This window comes from Pygoscelis adeliae, unplaced genomic scaffold (assembly GCF_000699105.1).
Source record: "Pygoscelis adeliae isolate BGI_AS28 unplaced genomic scaffold, ASM69910v1 Scaffold211, whole genome shotgun sequence".
Lineage (NCBI taxonomy): Eukaryota > Metazoa > Chordata > Aves > Sphenisciformes > Spheniscidae > Pygoscelis > Pygoscelis adeliae.
Genome location: NW_008824143.1, coordinates 1593899 through 1602052, shown reverse-complemented (window position 1 = coordinate 1602052; position 8154 = coordinate 1593899).

Sequence of the window (8154 nt, the reverse complement as noted above, 5' to 3'; positions counted from 1 at the left end):
CCAGAAGGTGTGCCAGCAGTGAAATGGCAGGGAAGATGACTTCTCCAGTGCTGGAACTTGCTCCTTGTCCATTTTTTATACAGCAATAAGATGCAGCACTAGGTGCTTACATAACAATAAATATTACTGTTAATGTTACATTTTATAATTTCTAGTCTCCCTCTCCCATTGCTATGTCTTCAAGGAGGCTGAAATCAGTCATGTTCTGGTATTGATTTTACTTGTTTCTTGAAACAACTTGAGAGTGTTGCTTTGCTTTAGGATGAAAATAACCTCACCTGTGTTTCCAAGCGTTGTTAGTTTGAGACATCAAAGAATTATTTGTCTGATGAGATATCTAAGCACTATATGTAGATACTCAAAACTGTCCTTTGTCATGGTTTTAACAGACTTTGTTGACTCTTTAATTTCCTTCAGGCCTTGACTCAACAGAAGTAAATGCCTGGAATTAAAGAGGTGGATAGACCCATTCACCTTGATGGAGCTACTGAAAGTTTAAAGGTAAGCATGAACCTTATTAAACCAGAGCCTTAATATACTCCTCCTGGTCAATGAAGAGCACTATAAACATGCAAAGTAGCCCTGTTCTGACTTACAGATAGTTCTCTCTAACTCTCTCTAACCTCAAAATGTATGTATAAATTTGGTTTTGTGTCTACAATGTAAGTGCCAGTTTACCTTGGGATAATTTAGAGTGCTGTGCTCCCTGTCTAGTCAGTAAGGAGTTTAAATGTATGTCTTCACTTTGGGTGCAGACATGCACTGCTGTTTCCGCAGGGGTCAACCATGGAGTTGGATGAGAGGTGAAATGGCTTCTGCAGAGATCTGTAGCTGTGTCTGTGCAGAACTGCATGATGATGGTTCAGTTTGGTAAGTTTGTACAGCACTTTTCTGAGAGCTATGGACCTCTTGACTTAGGTCAGCACCAGTTTAGGGATTGCTGCACCACAATTGTTGCGTGGCATAGACATACTCGTTGGCACTTCCAGGACTGCTGTGTAGTGTACTTTTCTCTGTAGGCACCATGTTCCTGCAGGGTGAACCTCTGCTCACATGCCCAGAGCAAACCTGGAGCCCCAGAGCAGAAATGTCTCCAGAGCCTCACTCCTTACTAGAACAGAAGTGCCTGGTTGGGATGGTACTGGGAATCTCCATTTGTGTGGAGTCCCCCCTTCTCCATTCTTACAGCAAAGACTCAGTGAGCAAGGTTAACGTGTTGTGGCAGCCAATAACTCCTGTCCTCCATTAACGTCAAAGCCCAAGTGCCTGGAGCACTCTGTCAAGAAGTGAAGACCTGGTTTCAGTGCTCTTCTCATCCTGAGGACATTTTGGCCCACAGAGCTGGGGATTTAGAGAATGATGTAACTGAGCAGGTATGTGTCAGTCTGGAAAGCTTTCTGAATATTTAAGCTTTCAATCAAAAACTGTCAGACTGAGCTGTTTTGTATTTGTCATAAATTTTCTCACTTGATTTTATTTAAAATTTTGTATTACAAGTTTTTAATACTTATTTAGTAATTTATAGCATTGGTTTGTCTCCAGGAAAAGACATCTTTGCCCTTTGGAGCAGAATATTTCAGCATATTTTCAGTGCCAAATAGTAGTGAAAACAAAATTGCTAAGAAATGTTTCTTTTCAATTACTTTTATTGGAATTTCCATGCTGCAAACAAGTAGAAATCAGAGCTATTATTCTGATTTCAAAAGATTTTTTTTTGAATTGTATGGTTTTTGGAATTTGTATGTTTGGAATTTCCATGGGGTGGAAATCCTCCTTTTTTAAGAAGCGACCCAAGCTGAGCTAACAAACCATTCTCCTCAGCGGTGAACCCAAACGGGGCTCAGATCCCCATGGCGTGACATGCTGCACTGTGCTGTCTGCATGCGGGGCAGCCACAGCGGCTGATCGCTCCTTCAGTGATTTGTGGAGGAGCACCCTTTAGGATGAAAGGATAAGGTTTACATGTGTCCTATGTACAAATCATTTTAACAACAACATTTTCCTGTGCTTTTTTTTTTTTTACATCAAAAAGAATGATCAGACCCTGGGAAGCATAATATTAACTTCTGCTTTTAATAAAAGGTAAATACAGAAACAAAATGCAAATGAAAAAAATAGTCAAATCTGCCACAAATGTTCTGAGATCTGGTAAACATTTCATTTCTGGATTGTATAAAAATACAACAGCTGACAAAGATGTTCATTATGGGAAAGACTGATTGCGGAGGGCTGAGCAAAAATGTGGGTGAGAGGTTTTTATAAAGACTCACAGTTTGAAAGCCTGTTGAATAAAACAAATTAGCATAGATGCCTCCACTTCAAAGTGAGCTGAATAGTGTAAGTGCATTCTTGCCCAGGTATCTGGATTTTTTCCTAATAGTTAAGCAGTTGGTTTTCTTCCTGTGAAGTTTGGAAATAACCCTTGCCTTCAGACCTTTTAAGTCTAAAGTGAAGAATTCCCTTTTTTGCCTGTCTCCCAGTCCTGAGTGGCAGTGCTGTCATTCAGCACCCTCTGAAGACAGGCACAGGCACACTGGCCCTTGTGGAAAAGGGAGGGCTGCCTCATTTAATGCCTCCCTCTGGGGTTGATGTTTATATTCTACTTTACTTAAGCAGTTCAGCTAAGTTGTGTCCATGAGAAAGGCCAAACGTGCTGCTAGGGAGCTAGGAACCCACGCTAGCTTGGTACGCTGTGATGCAACGCACATTACAACTGATGCTGCAAAGCGAATAAACAAGCGTGCAGATGAGTGTACGTGGGCATCAGGCAGAGGGGCAGACCCACTGCAGCTTATGGGGCAACCTGTGTGCTTAAAATGCACAGAGTGTATGTTTAGTGAACTGTGCCACATTCTTGTTACAGGCTAAAAATGCCAAAGTAAAATGTGTAAACAAGCCTGGTGTCAGAGCCTATTTAAGCAAATTGTCTCCAAGTCCTGGAGCCATCTGTGATATAAAAGTATATTGCACGGACTCCTTGAATAAAAGGATTCACTGGCAGGGCTTGCTGGAAATCTCAGTCAGAGATGCTTTTCATACAGCAGGCATATAGATCTTCCACATGATGAATCAGATTTACTAAGAACGTCTGGTGTTTGGAAGTGATTTCAGGCCTGAAGAATGTCTAACTGGAGGCCTGATTTGATCTGGGGAAGGGAGCGGGGGTCACATGCTGCTGGAGCAGACTTGATGTTCTTTTGGGCTGACCTCTAGAAATAATAATCATAAGGAAGAACCAGTTCAAGGGCTGTAGGCTAGTACCACTTGGAAACTAATTACAGCTCTGGTTGTGCATGAGGGTTGTTCCCTCGTAGGCTGCAGCACTGATTTAGTTGGTATGTTAATACGGAAGTCTAAATTAAATCAGGTTTGTGTCAGTGCTATCGAAGAGGCACATTCACTTAGCCCTGCAGTTTTATAAAATGCAAAGAAAGAAAACCATATGGCAGATTAGGGCAAATTGCTTTAAAATTGTGGCTGAGAGCCAAGGGAGAGAGAGTGAGCTTGAGAGAGCATTCATGTCTGTTTGAAATATGCCCACTTTCACTCTGCTGCTTTACACGCTTGGAAGTGGAAGGCTCATTTCCCTGTGAGCTGAAATGTATTAAATACTCCACATGTCATAAAGAAAGTAATGTGTCCAGTATTTGTGGAAGTTACAATAAAAACATTTTTTTTAATTGGGTTTGGATTTACTTCCGAAGACTGAATAAAAGAGCTTAGTGCAGGCCCAGAAGCGTCAAGGGGGGAATGAACACATGTAATAAGCAACACAGTCCTGGCTATTATTACTGCACGTATAGCACAACAGTGACGACAAGATTTATGTAGGAACTGAGATCATGCAGCAATACTCTGCAATACATATCAGCAAATGAGTACTGAAATGCATGGTGATCGCAGAGAGCACCTGGGTCCTTAGCAGCGCTCACTGCAGTGATCAGAAGTACCCTCCAAGTTGCCAGAACAGCTTTCATCACATCACCAGGATCTTCTGAATGAGGACACTTCTCCTTCCTATCCTGCAGGTCCTAAACCCTTCTTCTTAGAAGAGCATCAAGCCAGAAGGCTCAGAAGCTGCAGCTTCAGGGGGTTGCAAGTCCAGATCTGTGTAGGGCCTCTGAATTTCTTTTCTGAAGCCTCATTGCCTCTAACTGCAGTCAGGACTGTCCAGACAGTGGCCAAGAGGACTATTGCACCTGCCCCTGAACTGTGAGGGTCCTCCTGTGCCAGTTCAGTGGGTGACTCTGCCACCCTACTATCACGGCACTGTGGCCAGCCTACAAGTTACCCCCAAACCAGCATCCAGCTCTCTGCTCCAAACTTCAAAAAATCTTGGTCTAACTGCTGAAAATGCTTTCGGAGGCCTCCGCCTTGTGCACGGGGCTGTGCTGCACCGTGTTACCAGTGTGGGGTACCCAGCAGATACTGCTCTGGTTTCCATGGTAACTCTCTCTGTGCATTTATAGTCTCTTACAGCCTTCATTAGATTTAACATTCAAAGAGACATTGATTAAAACATGACATTCCTAACACATTGAAAAATCCATTCTGTACAGAACCTTATTATGTGGCATAGACAAACTGGTTGATGGCCAAATTAGTTAACAGAAATTTCAGATGACATTGGAACAGACCACAAAAGGATGAATACATATAAAGCTAAATGTCTAAGTAAGCCTCTCACAAACTTAGCGATGCAGACTGGAGAAATGTGGTACATGGGTGTATCAGGGACGTCTCATGTAAAATATGTCTGCTGAATCCAAATTTGACCTGAAGTGACCTCATTTAAACCTTTCCCAGTAGTGATTTTAAAAAGTATTGAGGTACTATTGAACTGAGATGTTTTTCTAGCCGAGGAGGCAGCAGTAGTACCTTGGAGGACAATGGATGTCTCTTTCCCCTCACTAATTCCCATCCCTCAGACAGATGGATCTTGCTGGGGACTAGGACTTGGACATGGTGGACCTTAGTCTGTGATGGAAACAGCAGTGCAAAAAGGCTCTGAGTTTCCAGCTATGATCCCCCTCCCCTTCAAAATCTCTTTCTTCACCAGCTGCTATCCCAGCGCTTTCTGCTCTTCACTTATCATCCTACAATATGAGAACTGTATTCCTTTCTCACTCTTACTTTTGGGCTGAAGTTCTCCACTGATCATCCCCCTGATCCCAGACTCTGCTCCACAGCAAAACTTGGCTGAGGAAGGGGAGAAGGGCAGCAGAGACCTCACAGAGGCAACAGTGCCCTAGTGTGGGAGGTGGACAGAGGTGTGCATCAGAAACTCAGGGCAATCAGGTAGCACAGAATGAGGAACATGACTAGCATCAAGAGCACCACAGCTGAAATAGTAACTAATAAAATGTGGCGTTTTGATAAAATACATACTTAGAACAACAAAACTATCATGGTACCAGTGCACTGCTCATTCCCCGTTCAAGCCCCTAATGATATTTCCATCTACCTCCTGCTTCTGCCTCACTCTACACGTAAGTACAGGGGAGTAATACCTGCATTTCATGGAATTGTAAAACTGGCTCCCACCCAAGGTGATGCATCTGCACAGCCTTTTAAGCAGAACACAGTCATGGGTCCAGCTGGACACCGAGTGGTCATCTAGCCTGCTGTTCCTCAACTCTTTTTAACCCTACTTCCAGATAACCTTTTTGAAATGATGCCAGGGATCATCTAGTACAGCATTGCCATGATGGTTTTATTTATATCCGCATAAAGTTCAGTTACCCTGGGAAAAGTCTACGGTGACTTTTATTTTTCCCCATTTTGTCTTCTTGCTTGTATGCCTAGAAATATATGTGTGCGCATTTATATTTAAAAGCTTTTGAAGTTGTTTCAAAACAATTGTGAAATCACCTTGTGATGTCTTACAGATCACCAAATGGTCCACAGATCACAGCTTGAGAAACATTCATCTACATTTGATGTCTATATTGGGAGGAGATGAATTGCACCTTAAGGCTATCTCTACACTAACAAATTAAACGTGGCCAGGAAACAGTGCTGAGCACTGGAGTTCAATCATCCCTACCAAAAAATTGCTAGAGAGTTTCTGGCGCAGCTTTGGCCTGCACCAGCTATCGCTTTACCAAATAACTGCTGGGCACAGCTCAGAGGTCAGCATGGGTGAGGGACCATTCCCAAAATGAATTTTCTGTGCGGCCACTCTGTTTTGGAGGGTAAGAGAAACTGCAAGCATGGACGTACTCAGAATAACCCAGTTTGGCCTCACTGCGAGGGAATAAGCCTGGTACCATTTGTTTTACTCATATATAGTTTAGTTGATGCGGTAGACACTTAAATATGGTCAGATGAAATACTGTCTGTCCATCCTCCATCTTAGAAGGTGTCACCACATTTTATCCTGTCACCTGTCACTACATAATCAGAATACTTCCTAATAGCTCAGTAGGAGTGATAGAGTCTCCATCAGATTTCATGGTTTCTAGGATCAAACTGTTTGGCATAGTGTTTTCATTAGGCATTGCCTTCCCTTTAATAGGTTTAATTAAGTGCTTCTTTCATGAGATTTAGGAGTTGAAAGGGGTGCCAGAAAAGCTAGTATCACCTTTATGGAAATTCATTTGCTTTCATTTTAAGTCTCTAGAAATAAACGTTACAGTCTAGGCTAGTGATATAGGCTTTCATTGTACTTATGGACTGTGATAATCTTTTCCAGAGGGTGATTCCTCCCAGACAAAGTAGACATTTGGTAGATGTAGAATTACCCTATGGAGGATTTACAGACACTTCCCATGGTCATAAAAAGACATGATACCAAATTTTAAGGTGAAATAAATTTCAATCATGTAGTATACATTTCAAACCAAAATAGTGAAAAAGAGTTTCAGAAAGGAAGTGAATAACTAAAACAGAACAGACTATTTAGGAAGGCAATGCTATCAAGGCTAGAGTGATTTCCCCCATATTTTGCTTTGAATTCAGCTAAAAGCTCTATCTCCATAGCAATGAAAACCTTATCTAAAAGACTGAGAAACAATGGATTTGAATCTTGACTGTGCTTCAGCATTCTACATAAAAAATGTACATTTACATCCTTCTATAGTTTGTGTGATTCTTTCTTTCAAGCATTAGTTGTTTACAGCAAGGGGTCTGTCTATGTATTTGTTCAGTGAACAGTGCAATAGTGTCTCCATGGTCGGTTGTTCCTCAAGATGCTACCATAAATAGCTAGAAGTAAATAATGACCTGTGTCTCTTCTCTCTCTGTTTTGCCTAGCTAACGATGCAGTCGCTCCTTAACTTGGATATTTCCTCAGAAGGACTTTCTATGATCATACAAAACACATGGGGGGTGGGGGAAAGTAAGTCTGTAACTCAGTACTTGCTCAGATTTCCATCTGCTCCCAAATCACTGTTTTATATCTTGAATACATCTCTTGTGTTGCCTTTATTTTGTAATTGAGCAGAAAATGAGATTTATCCAATTGCCAGATTAGTCCTGTGTGTAGCATGAACATAGTTCAAGAGCCCTTATCAAGTTTTGGAGCAGTTTATCTCAGAGAGTTCAAATGGTTACCATTCATTATGCTGCAGCTGTATTCTCCCAGAATACAAAGGACTCATGCGTTTCAGTACAAACCAACACATGATCTTTCTTAGTAAAGAAAACCCCACTTGCTGTTGATATTTTCCAATGGAACTGAATGAGGAAAAGAAAACAGGACTTGGGCAGATGGTGGGGACAGGCTGAATGCTGCTTATTCTGCTTCAGAACATCCATCAGACTCACTGCCAGGAGCAGTCCTCACTGAAAAAATGGTGTTTCTGTGCTATTTTTCAAACATAATATTTAAAACTTTAGAATTCTTGATCTAGCCTGCAAAAATGCCAAAACCCAAGCTACATCTCAAGCCATTGTAAGCCTTCTCATCCACAGCTATGCTCAGCAACTGGAGGCTGGGCTGCCTCGATGTGGAGAAGGGGAGTAGAGACCACCACGGCCAAGAACAGACGCTCCCATTATGAGGGGACAAGTCCAAAGAGATGCTGAATGCCCTGTTGAGTTCAGCGGGAGCCAAGATCATTCAGCATCTCAGCTGATCAAGTCCTAGGAACTTGACACTTGCAGCCTTTATTTTGCACAGCACCCAAAAGCAGTTAGTCTTGTTCCTTTCAG